Source organism: Sciurus carolinensis, unplaced genomic scaffold, assembly GCF_902686445.1.
Source record: "Sciurus carolinensis unplaced genomic scaffold, mSciCar1.2, whole genome shotgun sequence".
Taxonomy (NCBI): Eukaryota; Metazoa; Chordata; class Mammalia; order Rodentia; family Sciuridae; genus Sciurus; species Sciurus carolinensis.
This window is the reverse complement of record NW_025920132.1, coordinates 1,177,747-1,197,296: the sequence shown is the minus strand read 5'-3', so window position 1 is coordinate 1,197,296 and position 19,550 is coordinate 1,177,747. Positions and strand designations below refer to the sequence as shown.

At 35.5% G+C, this 19,550-nt stretch overlaps 1 pseudogene; it reads right to left on the bottom strand.

The window, feature by feature from the left end:
• Positions 1-220: 220 nt before the first annotated feature.
• LOC124974125 (proteasome assembly chaperone 2-like) lies at positions 221-1,068 on the bottom strand (annotated as a pseudogene).
• Positions 1,069-19,550: the final 18,482 nt, after the last annotated feature.

Sequence of the window (19,550 nt, the reverse complement as noted above, 5' to 3'; positions counted from 1 at the left end):
ATTCTTATACATGCATTTTATTAACAAAAATCCCTATTAAATTACATTATAATATATTATAAATCATGGGGGAATTTATTTTATGTTTCTTTTTTTACTCAGGAAACAAAATTTTACTGTATAAAATCTACATTTATTACATATGGTAAAAAGTATAGCCAAAGATCTTTTGCTCATTCTTTTCCTAATGCATTCTTGCAAAGTCACATTTTTATAAAGATTATTTAACAGTTGTTATAATAGTTGTGCTGCCAATGAGTGTATAAACAAGGTACAGAATGAAAAACAGATCAAAACAGTGTAAGGGAAGACCACTGCCAAAGAATAACCTCCAAGAACTTGGGATTTTACATGACAAGGTAGGTGTTGTAGGGTCATCATTCTGTAAACAAGTTTTGATGATCTGAAGTCATTCATGAAGTTACTCAACAAGACCTAACGCATCTGGAGTATCGTCCCTTTCAGAAACAAATTTCATCAGAAAAGCCATTTTGATTTCTTTAGAACAGCTTTCATCATAGAGTGCTTTTGTGATCCCTCCTTCTGGAACATGGATACAAAACTCAGAATCATCCATTTGAGGGATGCATGGACTTTTTTCCATTTTTTTCCAGGTAAGTCTTTCTATTTTATTTTGAATCCTTTCGTGAACAGAAGGTGTAAGCAAGTACTGGAAAGAAGTACTGCACAACTGGAAATCATTGTGCTGGTAGGAATGACTGCTTGAAAGCAGGACGACTTTAGCACAGCCACTGCTTTACATCAAAAAATGCAGCTTTTCACAAAATGATTTGGATTTATACTTGATAAAAATGGATCTTAAATGAAGAGTCACAAGCTTCCTTGAAGGCAATGAATATATTTCAGTATTTGTACTGAGCTCTGTTGAATTTTCTTCTGTGGTTGCATATGGATTGTTTCCAACCTTGGCACCAGGCAATCAGTATAGAAGTAGCCAATTTTATGCATGTTCAAAGTGGAAAAGATCAAATCTATTGCAAGGTGGCCAACGTTTCCAATGGCTATTGCTGGCATCAGAAGGGTGAAGCCCACCAGGTCTGGTACCCAGTCCCCGTAGGGAAAAAAACATGATCATGGTGGGGCAAGAGGGAAGGGCTGCACGTGGGACAGGAGAAAACCAGGGCCTCCATAGGCTCAGACAGAAGCTAGCACATCTGCCTCACCAATCCCTGAAGCCTATTTTGTGTTTCTTTTTGTGAATAGAATTGAATTGTTGACTTGAGTTTGCTGTTAACATTTCAAAGGTAAAAGAAACCTTCTCTAATTGAAGAAAAACAACTTTAAACATGCTACATGCCCACACATACATTTTTCCCATTTTAAAAGATAAGACTAGTCACATAAAAATGTTGAAGATTGAATTAGGCCAGTTAAATAGTGGGGAAAAAACAATGTGAGAAAAATAAACGGAAGGGAAATAAAAAGAGGAGGGGAAGATGAGAGAAAAAAGAGAAGAGTTTTTTTTTCTATTAAGCCATTCTCCAGACACAAGGAATGTTTTATTACTTAAGGTCTCACTCTACTATTGAGGATAGAGATAAAGGGCTCATTTTCTGGATTAATTTTTCCTTCCTTTGCAACTGAAAAATCTCTCACATATCTTTCTGGTACACAATTTTAGAAAGTATGTTGAGAACAATCTGGACAAGCTACAAATACGAGTGAGACTAGCCTGTTCATGGCGACAAGTCCAGTAATAAAAAGGGAGAAAGATTAGTGGTTGTGAAGATAAAAGCAGGTATAACAATAAATGAACCATCATCAGGAAGGAACAAAGCATCAAGTGCTGTTAGAAGAAATTAAGCCACATTAACTCATTTGGAAGGAGAGAAGTGAAAGTAGGGCCAAGAACTCTGGAATGGTGCTTTACACTGTGTCAGGAGGGGGTTATGTGGGAAAGGTGTCCTTAGCAAAATAGGAGGAGATAAGAAAAATGGACTATGATGGAGATCCATAACATATAGGCATATGCTAAATGATTATCTGAGTAAAATAAATGAACAAATACCAATGTAGGAAACTTCACAAAATGAAAGATTGTCTTTGAGGATCAATAGATTCCCATGAGGCACCTGGATTTACTTATTAGTACTTTATTTCCTTGGGAAATGACTAATTTTTAATGTTAATTATTAAAACACTCCATTCCACTCAATAAATATGTTCTTCCAGAAATCTCTGGGAATTTAGTTCACCCAGCCCTATTTATCATAGGGAGTTATGACAAATGTATCTTTCCTAAAAGCTGATATGCTGGAGCCAGCTCAGTCCAGTTCAGGATGGCCAGATCTGCTATCTTCTCCTACCTCCAAAGCTGATGGTGTTAATTTAGGAGCCTGATACAGGCAGTGATGGACATATTCTCCCAAGGGAAATAAGCACACAATGAATCAGGGCCTGTGGTTCCCTCCTCCCACCTCAGGAGCCAATTGTTATTTTCTATTATACCATTCTTTGAAACCTTTGCTCCCCACCAAAAAAAGAAAGAAAATTTGAAAATCAAGATTAATAGGCTAAATTAAGTCTTAAACTTTTATGTGTGCAGGTTGAAGTGATTTAGAACTACTAGTAAAATTTATAGAAAAAAGTTATTGTTATTCTTATCTACATTTTGACTTCACTGATTCACTAAGTCATTAAAACAATAGTTCCATAGAGCTAAAACTAGGACAGGTCTTCCACCAGAACAAAAGATTTTATAGATGACAAGTTAAGTGGAGCACTTCACAGATACAATATCTAGAAAAACAAAGCATACCTTGAATTCAACAATAATGAGGCAACTTCACCATGCTGATTTACATTTAAAATAAGCCTGGGAGAAGAATTTAATTAAATTTTTTATTGGAACAATGTAAGCTATATGAAATATTCTACTGAAGGAAAGTCTAACTTAATTCACAAATGCACTGTATAAAAGAAACCATTTCCAATTCACATACTTTAAAACAATGCCTGGAATATAATGCTATTAGTCATAATATATGATAACATAAAATCAGACTCTCTAACTGAGAGATAAATTCATCTCTGAACACCAAGCAAATTCCCCATCTTCTAAATTATTTACAGTTCATTCATCTCTTATCTGAAGTGGCACTACTCAACACTGCTTTCTGCAAAAACTTATCACACTGCAACAAAACATAGTCTCTTAACAGTTACACTGAAGATGCCAAGGTCATTTAGGAGGGAGGAAGTAAATCTACCAATTGTACAATATTATTTGGAAAGCAAACCATGTTGTCTCAAGAAATGACAAGATATTTTAGGTAAAAATGTTGAAAATCAATTACATTATAATGTACAAATACATAAGGCAACTAATTTTAGTCATCTTTAATTTTCTTCTTATTTACCAGGATGGATACAAAATTCTAATTCTGGTAATTTCACATTGTTTTACATGCTCAATTTCAAAAGTTTGACTGCAATTGAAAGCTAAATTATGATTAAAAGATGTTCATGTGTTGCTTACTCTAGCTTGAAATAATAAAAAAATTTTTTCTGTAATAAATTATTATTCTTAATAGGGAAAAAACAGGAAGGTAACAATCTAAATAATAGTCATGAACCCATAAATAATCTTAAGAAATAAACTGATATTTTAGTGTTCTCACACCCCAATAAAAATAGGATAATGCATATTTATACATTTCTCTAATATTTAAAACATTTTATAAATAAGTTTTAATGTGGGCTTAATAAAAGTCTCTTCTTATAACACTTGTTCTTTCTCTAAATGTCAACCAATTCCACATGTTCCTGTTACCAAGAAACCTTTTGCCTCATGTGAATTTTCCGTGCCATTCTGTATTTTCATCACAGAATCCCTTCCACTTACAGAAACCATGTAGATCAGATGTAATTTTTCAATGAATAAGATAAAGTTATATCTCCAGATGGAAAGCTCTTCAAAAATAGTATGGCTTATAGATCCACAATCATGAATTATAATAAAGAACAGTCACCAATTATATAGTCAGCTAATTGGGAAAAACCATGTAAATAAAACAACAGGAAAGCCAATTTAATTTTGGAAGAATGGGATGGGAACCACATGTATTGGAACACACAGTGAAGAGGAAGGCATGTTCCATGCACATGTGCATTTTGCAATACTGACTTCCATTACAACTGGGTTCACCCAAAACCGTATCTATACCACAGTACTTGAAATAGAAAGTATTCATTTTTTCATATGCAATCACAACAATTCTGTCTCCATGTGTGTATCTGTTCTAGGTTCCACATTCCCACATTTTACAGTACATACTCACACATGACTTCTCTCTAAAGCAAATATTTGGGCAACATTTCAAACACAGGACTTACTGATGAATGTTTCAAGGAATATATGATCTCATGATCTATAATTATTATGGTCTACATAATTATGAATCATGCTTATTTTTTTTTTCAAATAGTAACCCTGAAGAAAGGATAAAATGGGGCAGGGAGGTTATTTGTCTTGATAGAAATCAGCAGCCAACCAAGGAAGAAATGAAAGATCTGTGCTAAGCACACAGAGAAATAATCAGTGTTCTTATCAACACAGTTGTTCTGATAAATACACTTTTCTCAAGGGGATCTGTCCATTCATACTGCAAACATGATCCACAGCATGGGATAGGGGGCACTTATCCTCACAGATTTCCAACAGGTTCCTACAACAGGTTTGCAAGCTTGATATCTGTCCATATGGATTTAATACCCAAACCCTTGCTTTCTCTTCACTTCTAACCTTCATGTAAGAAGAGTTGCACAGAAGCAAAAGCAGACAGTTCAAGGTCAAATTCCAACATGCACCTAGCCAAATAGAAAATCAGAATCTACTACTCCAGTCAGTTTTTACCCTCCAAGCCTACACCTTTAAAAAAAAGCAGAAGTCAGAAAGCTGTGCCAGGAGAGTGTTAGAGAGGAGAACATGTGCAATTTTCAGCAATGCCCCTAAGTGAGTCTAGACTGGGTGAATAAGGAAGCACACTCTGGCTAATTACATTAACGAGTTACTATAACAGCAACATTTACATCTTCCATGCCTTAAGTGTAATTCAAGCAAGTGGCTTGTCTAAGATTTGTGTAGTTGCTCTCCTAAAAACCATGTGAAATAAAACAAGGGCCCTACCTGCATGCACGTACACATACTCATGCAAACACACACACAGTCTAGCAGCTCAGCCAGACCTGATGCTTGGCAACTTGGATCCCATATTAGGAAAACAGAAAATCAAAGTGAAAGTAAGCTGGGTGTGGCAACCATGGGTCTCTCCTGGGCACCTCTCACCTTATTCACATCCCATTACAGATAATTGGGTGGCAGTAGAGATTTCCCAACTACATTCCAGGAGCTGCAACTCCCTCTGTAGTAGATGACCTTCTCCAGGTTTAAGCACTACCCTAGCCCCAAGTTGACAGAACAACCTCTTTCATTCCTTCTTGTAACTTCTTTAACACAGAAAAAAATTTTCTACTAGCACAGAAAACATTTTCCACTACTGCCACTGACTTTGCTGAGCACTGGGTGGCAAGCGCAGTCCTTACCTGGCAGTTGAGCTCCAGGTGGGTGTCCCATGCCAGTCCTCTCCACCTCCTCAAAATGCAGGGGTCTTCTTGTCTACCATCTCTTTGATTTATTTCTCTTGGCTGACTTCAGGTAGCCACTCTCCTTGCTGACAGAAGATACTCCAAGGGGTAGGAGAGCCTTTTCCAAACAAAGAACTCGTCATTTTCCTATTGGTGGTGCTCCTGGCTCCAGCTGGCCCACTCCTCCTCCCACTTCTAGCTTTCATCCTTTCCCCTCTCCTCCTAGCACTGGTACCACTGCTGTAAGGCACAAGCTGCCTGTCTGAGATCCAAACTTGACCAGCTTCTGAGCATGCCCAGTTGTCCTGCTGGTTCCTAGATCACCATCCAGGAACCGAGGCAAGAGGATTACAAGTTCAGGGCAATCTCAGCAAAGCAGTGAGAGTCTGTAGGGAGAATAAAAAACAGAAAGGTGTGGGGATATATCTCAGTGCTAAAGTGGTCCTGGATTCAGTCCCCAGTTACTACCCCCTCAAAAAATTTAAGTATGTGTATTTACTCTCATCCAGCAATAGCACATCAAGGGATTTAAAGAACTTAACCTTAATATACATAGGTTTTGAAGCTTAAATGATGAAATAAACATATGTCCTTTAAAATGATAATCTAGATTCATTTTTATTATCATAGAATATTCCATAGCAAGCATAATAAAGAATCCAATTTGTATAAAATGTCTATTTATATTTATATTGAAAATATATATGAAAGGATGTTTTCTAAAAACATTAACAGTTGGATTTTAGTAACTTTAGTAGTATTTACTTTCCTCTTTACACATCTATATTATCATAATTAATGTCAATTTGTAAAAATAATTTAAAAATTTTAAAAGATGCTGATGACCTTTGCTTCACAAGTTGGTCATTTTGCTGAATTACTTTAAAGACCATAAAGATATATCCTAATGCTCTGATAAAATAACACTACTTCTGGAATTTTAACCAGAGTACAAAATCACTTAAAATATACCCCTGCAAAACCACATGTACAAAAATATTTATTTATAATAGCATAAACCTGGAAATAACTCAATGGTTTACAGGGCAATTTTAAGTTAACTTTACATCCAATGGACTAAAGATTATGAATGTATTGTATGTATACTTATTTTCTGTATATGTATTATGATCTTTCAATATCTTTAAAATAGCTTTCTAGCTGGGGAAATATGTCCCTCCCTGAGCTAGCCAATTCTTAGAGACAACAAAAAGAATACTTGAAGATGCCTTTGATCTAACCAATCCAGAGTCAAATGTCCTCTGTGTGAACCATGCCTTAGGAAAATTATTATAGCTAGCCATTCCTATTTACCCTGCCTGGTCTTTCCTTTTTAATGCTCTCCACTTGTTTCTGTCTTCAGTCTCTTGACCACTCTGGTATTTTTCTCATGTGACTCTGCATAACCTGCAGTGCCTTCTGTCTCTAAGACATGTGAATATATAAACTCTGTTGTTTTTTATTCCTCTTAGGCTCTCTGCTTTCTCATGTAGCTGAATCTGACTGCATATATCATTAAAAAAATGGTACAAGACTGTATTTCCAGCAGCTTGGGAGATGAGGCAGAAGGATCCTGAGTTCAAAACCAGCCTCTACAAAAGTGAGGCACTAAGCAACTCAGTGAGACCCTGTCTTTGAACAAAATACAAGTAGGGCTGGGGATGTGGTTCAGTGGTCAAGTACCCCTGAATTCAATTTCCAGTACCAAAAAAAAAAAAAAAAGAATAAAATGAGCAAATAGAAACACATTACTGATAAATAAAATAAAGCATAGCCAGGGTACAAAATCACATATACAACCACAGACATGACTAATAAGTTATGAAAATAAACCTTAGATTCAAAGTGCATATTTGATCTCTTAAAGCAAGATATTGTACCCCCTCCTTTTGAAATATTCTCCCTCTGAAGATTCTGTGACATCAATTTCTCCTGGTTTCTGTTCTACTTCTCTGGCTACTACTTACCAGTCACATTTGCTTTTTATTCTCATTTGCCTGACGATTAAATATTGGAGTTATTCAAGATTCAATATTAGCTACTGTAAATTATTGACTAATTTTTTTATGTATATATATATCTATCAAACCTCTCCAAGAGTTCTGGGTCTCTCATGTCAATAACTACTAGACACAATCCATTTTTCTGTTTCAAAACCATACCTCCTCTACAATTATTATGATTGGGTCTTTTAGTCACAGCAATGAAAAAACTGACTAAAACAGGAAGAAAACTACAGACCAATATCCTTGATGATCAGAGATACAAAATTTCTTATTTTAAATAGAATATGATTTATTTATTTATTTATTTATAATTCATTTTTATTGTACACAAATGGGACACATCTTGTTTTTCTGTTTGTACATGAAGTAGAGGCATACCATTTGTGTAATCATACATTTACCTGGGGTAAAAGTTTTTGATTCATTCTGTTATTTTTTCTCCCCACCACCATTATCACCCCTCTTATCCCTCTATAGAGTCCCTTCTTCATCCATTCTTGCCCCATTCCCACCCCCTATATGTGTCATCCATCATCCGCTTATCAGTGAGAGGATTCGTCATTTGGATTGTGAGATTGGCTTATCTCACTTAGCATGATATTCTCCAACTGCATCCATTTGTCTGCAAATGTCATAATTTTATTACTCTTTATGGCTGAGTAATATTCCATGGTATATATATATATATATATATATATATATATATATATATATATAGGTTGGTTCCACAATCTGGCTATTGTGAATTGAGCAGCTATGAACATTGATGTTACTGTATCTCTGTAGTATGCTGATTTTAAGTCCTTTGGGTATAGGCCGAGGAGTGGGTTAGCTGGGTCAAATGATAGTTTCATTCCAAGTTTTCTAAGATATCTCCACACTGCTTTCCAGAGTGGCTGCACTAATTTGCAACCCCACCAGCAATGTATGAGTGCACCTTTTTCCCCACATCCTCTCCAACTTCAACTGTTGCTTGTGTTCTTGATAATCACCAGTCTAATTGGGGTGAGATGGAATCTTAGGGTTTTCATTTGCATTTCTTTTATTACTAAAGATGCTGAAAATTTTAATATATTTTTGATTGCTTGTAGATCTACTGTGTAGTGTCTGTTCATATCCTTAGCCATTTGTTGATTGGGTTATTTGTATTCTTCTTGTAGAGTTTTTTGATTTCTTTATATATTCTGGAAATTAGTGCTCTATCTGAAGTATGAGTGGCAAGGATTTTCTCCTACTCTGTAGGCTTTCTCTTCCCATTGCTGATAGTTTTATTTGCTGAGAGAAAGCTATTTAGTTTGAATCTGTCCCAGTTATTGATTCTTGCTTTTGTTTCTTGTGCAATGGGAATCCTGTTGAGGAAGTCTAATCCTAAGCCAACAAGTTGAAGATTTGGACACTAAGGTGCAGGGTCTCTGGACTGATTTCAAGGTCCTTGATTCATTGTGAGTTGATTTTTGTTCAGGGTGAGAGATAGGAGTTTATTTTCATTCATTGCATATGGATTTCTACTTTCCCCAGCACCATTTGTTGAAGAGGGTCTTTTCTTCATTGCATATTTTTTGCAACTTTGTCTGGTATAAGAAAATTGTATTTATTTGGGTTTGAGTCCATGTCCTCTATTCTGTACTATTGATCTACCTATTTTTGTAACAATACCATGCTGTTTTTGTTATTATTGCTTTGTAGTATAGTTGAAGGTCTGGTATTGTGATACCTCCTGATTCATTCTTCCTGCTAAGTATTGCTTTAGCTATTCTGGGTTTCTTATTCTTCTAGATGAATTTCATGATTTCTTGGTCTATTTCTGTAAGGTATGTCATTGGGATTTTAAGAAGAATTGCATTGAATCTGTATAGCACTTTTGGTAGTATGGTCGTTTTGGCAATATTAATTCTGCCTATCCAAGAACATGGGAGATCTTTCCATCTTCTAAGGTTTTCTTCAATTTCTTTCTTTACTGTTCTGAAGTTCTCATTGTTAGAGGTCTTTCACCTCTTTTGTCAGGTTGATTCCCAAGTATTTCTTTTTTTTCTTTCAAAGCTATTGTGAATGGGGTAGTTTTCCTAACTTCTTTTTCTGAATATTCATCACTTATATATAAAAATGCATTGGATTTATGAGCATTAATCTTATATCCTGCTAATTCACTGAATTCACTTATGAGTTTTAATAGTTTTCTTGTGAAATTTCCTGGTTCCTCTAAATATATAATTATGTCATCAGCAAATAGGGATAGTTTGAGTTCTTCTTTTCATATTTGTATACCTTTAATTTCCTTGGCCTGTCTAATTGCTCTGGCTAGAGTTTCGAGGACAATGTTGAATAGAAGTGGTGAAAGAGGGCATCCTTGCCTTTTTCCAGTTTTTAGGCAAAATGCTTTCAGTTTTGCACCATTTAGAATGACATTGGCCATGGGCTTAGTATAGATGACCTTTACAATGTTAAGAAATGTTCCCACTAAACCTATTCTTTCCAGTGAGCATGAAGGGATGCCATATTTTATCAAATGCTTTTTCCGCATTTATCAAAATAATCATGGTTCTTGACTTTAAGTCTAGTGATATGGTGAATTACATTTATTGATTTCTGGATGTTGAACCAACCTTGCATCTCTGGGACAAAACCCACTTAATCGTGGTACACTATCTTTTTAATATATTTTTGTATGCAATTTGTTAAGATTTGTTGAGAATTTTTGCATCAATCTTCATTAAGGATATTGATCTGAAATTTTCTTTCCTCAATATATCTCTGTCTGGTTTAGGTATCAGGGTGATATGGGCTCCCTAGAATGAGTTTGGGAGGGTTCCCTCCTCTTCTATTTCATGAAATACTTGGAGAAGTATTGGAATGAGCTCTTCTTTAAAGATTTTGTAGAACTCAGATGAGAACCCATCTGGTCCTGGACTTTTCTTTGTTAGTAGGCATTTGATGATTTCTTCTAATTCATTATTTGAAATTGATCTATTTAAATTCCCTATGTCCTCCTCATACAGTTTAGGTAGTTCATATGTCTCTTGAAATTTGTTGATGTGTTTGAGATTTTCTATTTTATTGGAATATAGAGTTTCAATATACCTTCTAATTATATTTTGTATTTCAATCACGTCTGTTGTGATATTTCCTTGTTCCTTCCGAATTTTAGTAATTTGGGTTCTCTCTTCTCATTGTTAGTGTGGCTAAGGCTTTATCAATTTTGTTTATTTTTTCAAAGAACCAACTATTTATTGTGTTAATTTTTTATATTGTTTCTTTTGTTTCAATTTTATTGATTTCAGCTCTGATTTTAACTATTTCCTGTCTTCTACTACTTTTGGGGTTGCTTTTTTCTTTTTCTAGGACTTTGAGCCACAGTGTTAGGTTGTTTATTTGTTGATTTTTTTTCTTTTATTGAATGCACTCCATGAATCAAATTTTCCTCTTAAAACTGCTTTCATAGTGTCCCGGAGATTTTGATATGTTTTTTCTTTGTTCTCATTTACCTCTAAGAATTTTTTAATTTCCTTCTCGATATCTTCTGTTATCCATTCATCATACAATAGCGTATTATTTTATCTCCAGGTTTTGGAGAGGTTTCTGTTTTATACTCTGTCATTCATTTCTAATTTCAATAGATTATGATCTGATAGAATACAAGGTATTATCTGTATCTTCTTGTATATGCTAACAGTAGTTTTGTGGCATAATGTATGGTCTGTTTTAGAGAAGGGTTCATGTGCTACTGAGGAGAAAGTGTATTCGCTCTTTGTTGGATGGTATATTCTATAAATGTTCATTAAGTCTAAATCGTTGATTGTGTTTTTGAGATCTATGGTTTCTTTGTTCAATTTTTGTTTGGAGTATCTGTCCAGTGGTGAGAGAGGTGTGTTAAAATTACTTAGTATTATTACATTGTGGTCTATTTGATTTCTGACACTGAGAAGGATTTTTTTGACATATATAGATGAGCCATTCTTTGGGGCATATATATTTATGATTATTATGGCTTCCTGATTTATGCTTCCCTTAAGCAGTATGAAATGCCCTTCTTTATCCCTTCTGACTAACTTTGGCTTGAAGTCCATATTATCTGATATGAGGATGGATTCTCTGGCTTTTTTGCTGTGTACATGTGCATGGTATGTTTTTCTCCATCCTTTCACCTTTAGTCTGTGGGTATCTCTTTCTATGAGATGAGTCTCTTGCAGGGAGCAAATTGTTGGATCATTATTTTCAATCCAATCTGCCAGTCTATGTCTTTTGATTGATGAGTTCAGGCCATTAACATTCAGGGTTATTATTGAGATATGATTTGTATTCCTGGTCATTTGGCTCATTATATTTTTGACACAAATTGATTTCTCCTTTATTTGGTTGTTCTTTAGTGTAGTTACACCCTTTGCTGATTCACATCATTGTTTTTCATCTCTTCCTCATGGAATATTTTGCTGAGAGTATTCTGTAATGCCAGCTTTCTTTTTGAAAATACTTTTCACTTTCATTTATCATGGAAGAATTTTATTTTGTTGTCAAATCTGAAGGTAAGTTTTGCTGGGCTTAAGATTCTTGGTTGGCATCCATTTTCTTTCAGAGCTTGAAAAATGTTCCATGCCCTTTCAGTTTTTAGGGTCTGTATTGAAAAATCTGCTGATATCCATATTGGTTTCCCCCTGAATATAATTTGATTCTCTTCTCTCACAGCATTTAAAATTCTGTCTTTATTTTGTATGTTAGGTATTTTCATTATAATGTTCCTTGGTGTGGGCCTATTGCAATTTTGTGTTTTTGGAATCCTTTAAGCCTCATGTACTTGATTTTCCATTTCATTCTTCAGATTTGGGAAATTTTCTGATATTATTTTATTGAATATATTCTTCATTCCATTTGTTTCTCTAATCTTTCTCAATTCCAATATTTCTTAAATTTGGCCTTTTCATGATATCCCATAATTCGTGTAGGTTCTGTTCATGATTTCTTACCATCTTCTCTTTTTGGTCAACTCTGTTTTCAAGATTAAATATTTTGTCTTTGATATCTGAGGTTCTGTCTTCCAGGTGTTCTAACCTATTGGTTATACTTTCTATGAAGTTTTTAAATTGGTTTACTGTTTCCTTCATTTCAAGGATTTATGTTTGTTTTTTTTTTCAATATATCTAACTCTTTCTTCAAATGGTCTTTTACTTCCTGTGTTTGCTCTTTTAACTGTCAATTGGTGTGATCATTCAATGCCTGCATTTGCCCTTTCATCTCATCCTTCAATTCCTGCATTTGTTCTTTCATCTCCTCATTTGCTTCCCTGATTGTTTTGATTATGTGCATTCTGAACTCCATTTCTGACATTTCTTCTGTCATGCTATCATTAGATTTTACTACTACACCATCTAGGTTTTTTGGGGACATTTTCTTCCCTTGTTGTTGCATATTGTTCAGGTATTTGTCCCTCTAATAGTGAAACTCTGGGATATTGCGGATTTCCTCTATTGAATAATATTGTCTCTGTAGATTTCCAATACCTCACCTCTTAGCCTTCAGTAGCCTGAAGTCTTGGAGGAAATTGATAATGCGGTACTCCACTAGGAAGCTGACTTTCTTGGAGTGGTGGCCTTCAGGTGGGGTATATTCCCCGGAGGCTCTGAGTTGGTCTCTAGTCTCTCCATACCTCCTCTTCTTGGCTCCTTGGTCTTGTCAAAGGTCCTTTAGCCTCCTGTAGTTGTCTCAGGAAGGGAGTTGTCCTTCCAATGATGATGGCCATGCCCTCAGGAGTAATTCAAAATGCTGGCACCAGCCTATAAAGAAGCATCTGGCTAACTCCATGATGGCGACAAATCTCAGTATGGTGGTCAGGTGGGGTTGTTCAGTAATGGTGTCTCTCTTTGGTCTGGTGGTTGGGTGGGTTGGCTACCCACTGCCCAGCTCCACAAGGCAGGTGGGTTGGGGGCCCGCCTGCTACCTCCACAATGCAAGTGCAAAATTTCTTAATAAAATCCTGGCAAATAGCATAGAAAACACATTAAACAGATCAAGTATATTATGATCAAGTGGGTTTTATACCAGGGATGCAATGTTGGTTCAACATATGGAAATCAGTAAATGTAATACAACACATAAATAAACATAAGAACAAGGATCACATGGTTATTTCAAAAGGTATAGAAAAAGCATTTGAAAAAGTAGAACACACATTTTTAATATACTAGAGAAACTAGGGCTAGAAGGTAATTACTTTGACACTGTAGGTGATATATAAGGTAAACCTAAGTCAGACTTTATACACAAGGAGAAGAATTGAAAGCATTTTCTCTAAGAACAGTAAAAGCAAACATGCCCACTTTTCCCACTAGTATTAAGCATAGTCCTTGAAACTAGCCAGAGCAATTAGGCAAAAGCAGAAAATTAAATATGTGTAGGAAAAGAAGAACTCCCATTATTTCTGTTTACTGAAAGCATGATCCTATATTTAGAAGAATCTGCAAAAATCACCAGAAAACTTTTAGAATTCATAAATAAATATAGGAAAATAGCATAATACAATGTCAACACCCATAAATCAAAGACATTCTTATCTACAATGATTAATCTGCTGGGAAAGAAATTGGGAAAATGATACCATTCACAATATTCTCAAAAATAAATAAAATACTTGGGAATCAATCTAGTAAAAGAGGTGAAGTACTTCTACAATGAAAACTAAAGAACACTAAAGAAAGAAATTGGAGAAGACCTTAGAAGAAATACAAAATAGGTCTGGAGATGTAGTTCAGTGTTCAAGTGCCCCTGGATTAAATCACCAGTACCCCCCAAGTAAGAAAAACATGTCATATGAGTTATTGGTTGAAGCTGAGCTATTTATAATATGTCCAAAAAGACAGAGTTATTAGACTACTAAGAATCTAATGCAGGGGTCAAGAGGAAAATTACTTCTGGAAATAATAATAAGAGATAAATGAAGTAAAAGAGAGATAGATAAAAATATAGAAATGGTGAAAACTGTTTTGAGAAAACTTATAAAAGAAAAGAAGGGTCATAAAATATCTGTATGTAAGAGGAAAATGAAGACAGATAAGTCAAAAATTTAAATTGCTAAAAACTGAGGGAGCTATGGCAGTTAAAGAACAGTTCCTAATAAGGAATGTGGCATTCATCACTGACCAATTCTATGAAGTGACACCCTTCTATATGCCCTTGGGACCAGTCACAATTCTACTTTTCCCAAACACGTATTTAATATTTATCTATTTAAAAAATGTTAAGAGGATGCATGATGATTGTACACATTTACGGGGCACGTATATGATATTTTGATTTGTTTAAAAACATCAAGATACCTAGAAAATCTATCACTTGAAATGTGAATCACATCTTGTGTTGGGGTCATTTAAATTTATGTTTTCTATTTTGAAATATATAAATTATTGTTGAAAACAGTCACACTCCTATGCTAGGAACCATGAGTACTTAATCTCTCTCATATGGTGTGAGAGCATACATGACAGATCATAATCTTAGTCTAGAGACTGAGAAAGAGTTTTCTCAATTGGATGAAAAATAGATCAAACTAAGATGGCTTTGTAACAGGTAGGTGAGGAGAAATGTAAATATTATTTCAAGAAGATAAAAAGAAATGATAGAACATCCTCAGAAAGACAGCATACATTATTACAATCACTGGCAAACATTATTAAAAAATCATGGAAAGCATATTAGGCTGGGCACTGATGAAGATAATGTTAAAAAGAAGGCAAAAGCCAAACCACATGTGTTCCTGTCATCTATCTTAAAGAAACCAGTAGAAATATTTTAGCAAAAGAAAGTCACTAAAGTATTGAAATACTGTGCTGATCTGGTGGGGGACATTTGTATTTCCATTGCATAATGCTATTTTGCTGTAATCTGGAAAGAAAGTTCAATGACAAAAATTGTACTTAGTGAAATGACTAAGAAAACAGCTCTGCAGGAGAAACTAGGTGGAATTGTCTACTTGGTGTAAGAAAAGATGTAGAAGAGGAAATGATTTCCAATTTATTAGAACTTGAAATAGGCAGAAAACACATACCACGTAGGCTATAATTTAAAAAAAAAAACTGGTGTTGAATAAGATATCTAGAAACAAAGAGGTCTCTTAGAGAGAAATTTTTTTAAAGGATTCACTGAGTATAAAAAATGCTACACAAAAGGATTGGTCTGAGACACACTTCCTAAGTCACCAGAATTATGGATAAGAAGCACTTGGGAAATTGTCTTCCAGCTCTAAAAGGCCAGAGTATTTTATAATGGAAGTTTATGGAGAAGAACTTATATTGGTCACATTGAAACTATATTGGCTCCAGATGGGAACAGAAGGATAATTCAAAGTTAGGAAATTTTGAGAATAGGACAAGTTTAGGAATGTAAGAATACCTGCTCCTCCTTGATTGGTAGGGAATGTAAGGTAACTCTGTTCTCATGCTCCCAATGGAGGGTTGGAATGTACACTAAGAAATTAGAAACTGTTCTTTATGCTCTGTTTTCTCTGTTTTTCTGGAATTCTTAGTTGAATTGCTTTCTAAACATCTCCTCTCTTCCATTCTCTGAGTTATAACAAAATTAAGACATCTCATTTTTTATCAGTGGATATTGTAACTTTGAGTTTTTAAATTAGAAACTAGATATTCAAAAGTATGAATAAAGGTAGGGAAAATCTTTCACTTTCCAAACTTACCTTTGGACAGAAGGATTTCAGTGTGAATTGTGGATGGGTTGAAACTGAGTTGTCCCTTACAAGTGCAGCCACAGAAGTTCAGAAGAAAATGTGGCATTCAATATATATTTAAGTACATTTCCTTAAAGTGAATACATAAATGACTGAATAAAGAAGGCATTCAACATGTTTATTTGTTACCAAGAGAAGCAGAACATACTGGTGAATAATAGTAATTGCACAGATAACTAAGTTACTTGCCACAGTTCATATGGAAATATCAAGGAAAGATTTAAAACAAAACAATTACATATCATGAATAAAAGTGTGGAAAAAATAAAATGATTTGGAAAGAAAGTGCAAGATTTTATGAAATTATATTGAGGCCAAAATCTATTTTCTTTAAAATTACAACACTTTCTCTGAATGTCTGATACATTAGACTCATTGGAGATTTAATTCATACACATGACTGTGTCAATTTCATAATCTTATAAATGGATTTTTTTATATATGTTACTTACAGTCTTTTATTTAGAACATACCATGGAAATATGATATAAGTGGGATTTGCAAGGAGAAAAAGTTATTTTTATTATACCATCATGAATAAATTCATAAGAAAAAATGCAATTTAAATATGATGACATATATTATATATAAAAAGTACATTTACAAATTACATACCTATAAGAACAATTTTTTGATATCTTTATTTATTTATTCTTATGTGGTGCTGAGGATTGAAGTCAGTGCCTAGCACATGCAAGGCAAGTGCTCTTACACTGAGCTGTAGCCCCAGACCCAAGAATATTTCCTTTAAATTAGCATTCACTAATGTTATACATTATCCAATAGTATTTCTTAAAGGTTGTATCTTATTTTAATTCTTCTTTTTCTATTCTATTTCCTTTGAGATTAAATGTAATATTTGAAGTATAGTGATTTTATATTGGAATATATTTTTTCAATTCAGATCAAATCTTCTCTCATTTTATAATCAATTTTGTCCTTCCATAATTTAATTTACTGAAAATAGGGCATACTCATAGTATATATCAGCAATTTATGATCTTTCAAAAGAGGATGATTTATGTTTTGATTTTGAAGGATAAGAGCATCTTATGTACATAGACATTAGGTATTTATTCTATAGTATAGTACTCAGAAATATTTTTAGTGTATTTATTAGTTCACTTAGATATTTCTGGGTCACTTTTTGTTGATTTATTTTACTGTTCTTTATACATCACATTTTCTTGATATTTTAACATTCCTTATAATTTCCATTGGATACTGGAATTGCTAATTTTATAATGTTTTATATTGATACAAATTCTGCTATTGCAAGTATTACTTTATTATTTTTATTATTTTAGGGTATTATTCTTTGCAGAAATAGGGATTGAACTCACACTACCATGGAGTTACATCCACAATCCTTTATTTATTTTGAGATGGGATCTCACTTCATTGCCCAGGCTGGACTGAAACTTGGGATCCTCCTGCCTCCACCATCCACATTACAGGGACTTCACAGGCATGCCACTGTGCAAAGATAGAAAACAAAATTGCTATTATATTGGACAGTTTTTTTTTTTAAACTGGGGATTGTACTCCCATCCCCTGGATGTACCATTTCAATAGAAATCTGTTCTCTCACTGACTCGCTGTCCACAGGGAAACAGGTGGAGTTGTCCATCCATGGCTCTGGGGAGGAGACTTATGTACAGTGAGCCACCATGCCCTCTGCACTCCCTTCAGCTCTGCACATCCTGAGCACAGTCCAGGAAGAGGAGGAGCACATGCCTGGCCAGCAGCCTCAGCCAGGCATCGGGCCTTGCCTTGGGCATATCACCACATGTGCTGGTGATTGGGCAGTGTTGTCTACTTTGTTTGCTGCCTCCACTAGAGTGTGTGTGGTAAGGGGGTTCAGGCAGGGACCAGGGGTTCAGACTTGGTGAAAAGTGGAGGGCGAAGGTGCAGCACTGAGGCTTCCGTGCCAGTCAACCATTGTGTCGGGCATGGATCCCGAGTCACTCAAGTATTTCCATGGGTTGAGTAGGGTGTGCATGGATGTCTGTTCTGCTCCTCCTGGGGATTTCCTCTGTCTGCCACCTCCCATGCTTGCTGCTACTTTGGTCTCTAGGGATGTCTGGTCTTTCCTCAAGGCAGAGGAGGGGAAGAGGCACACATTCCCCTAGGAAATTGACTTCCTCTAGGCAGTGATGGACCTGGGGGCGTGGACCTCACTGCTCCATCAACTCCTGCAAGGAAGGAAGGGGTGAAGTTCCACATAATGTGGGTAAGGAGGCGGTGGCCATGGGACTTTCAGCTCTTCAGAGATGCCCAGGCCCTGTGTGGAGGAGAAGAAGGAACATGAGGAGCATGAGGAGCAGGAGGAGTAGAAGGAGCCCTTGCTGGGAACCAGGCCAAGACCAAAACTAGGGCAGCCTCCTGCTGGCAGGTCACACCTGAGTGTCAGTCAGGAGCAGAGGTGGAAGGAACATGGGACACCCAAAGAACCAGGGAAGTGAATGTCATGCATTGTGTGGTTACAGTCATTGTTTTGGGTGTCTTGGGCCCTATTCCTTTGTTCCCCAAATCCATTGGATATCTCCAGGTTCTCTCCCTCCCATCACCCAGACAATGCCATATAGACATTTCTGTGACTTCCCTCTCTCCTTCCCTACTTTTCACCCACTCATTTTTTGGATAAGCAGTATTTTGCCTTCAGCTTGGGGAACATTTGCTACCAACAGGATGCCTGAGCTTGTTCTGACCATAAACTGCTTTGAATTCCTCTCTTCCTCCCATTCTTTCCTTTCTGGGACCTAGAATGTCCCATGGCCACTAACAATTAGTTCTCTCCTGCAAAAATGGCAAAAACATTTAGTTGAAATACATGGTGCCTCTCTTTTATGTGAATATGTCCACCAAAGACACATCAAAGGTTAGTTTCCATTGCCTCTTAGTTGTGTCTTCATTTTCTAAACACAGAAGTAGCAGATTTTGTTTTCAATCTTGGTCATTTATAGGCTCAGCAAAGCATAGTCAGACCTTCTATCACTTATCAGGAAATGTATGACTTAAAGATGAATAATTCTCTCATCAAAATTTACATTATTTTTTGAGGGGGTATCTTTGTTGAAGCAATTCTTTAGAAAAGTATTAGTGCAAGATGATCAGAGAAACAAATCTGAGTTATCATGTTTTAGGCAGACTTTGTTAACACATTGGACAGAAGAATATGAATTGGATTTTATGACTTCTTATCCCTT